We start from the raw sequence: 532 nt of genomic DNA, 5'->3' as shown, positions 1-532 counted from the left end.
CCTCTCCTCACCCAGATCCCTGTGGCTGATGGCTCCTCTGTCTGGGTTTTTATCCTCTTTCTCCTGCTCTGCCACCCTGCTGCTTTGGTTGTGCCTGAGTTCCCTGTCCTGACCTGGATCCCTGTGGCTGTTTCAAATAGAGCATTCAATATGTACGTTCTTCACATATGGAGTTAAGTCAGTGACATTAAATTGTATTCACCATGTTGTTAAATCATCACCCTTACCTATTTTTAAATTTCTCCATCACCCTGAACAAAATCTCAGCGACCCCTCAGGATTGAGTCCTCCTTTTCCCCTCCCACTTTCCTGCTCTGGAAACTACTAATAACCCCACTAATAACCTTTAGCTCAGCAGAGACATTTGCTTCTTCTTTACCTACAGTGCTCTGGTTTATAGCTCCTTTGATTCAAACCCCAGGAAAGGTCTAAAATTAAAAAAAAAAAAAAAAAAAATCCTTGAAATCTCCTCCCTTTATAGACATGTCGCGACTAATTCATTGTGAATTCCTGACAGAGTAGAGAGAGGAAG

Source organism: Orycteropus afer, unplaced genomic scaffold (genome assembly GCF_000298275.1).
Source record: "Orycteropus afer afer isolate SDZICR_OR568_19922 unplaced genomic scaffold, OryAfe1.0 scaffold00437, whole genome shotgun sequence".
Lineage (NCBI taxonomy): Eukaryota > Metazoa > Chordata > Mammalia > Tubulidentata > Orycteropodidae > Orycteropus > Orycteropus afer.
Note: the sequence above shows the minus strand (reverse complement) of the source record.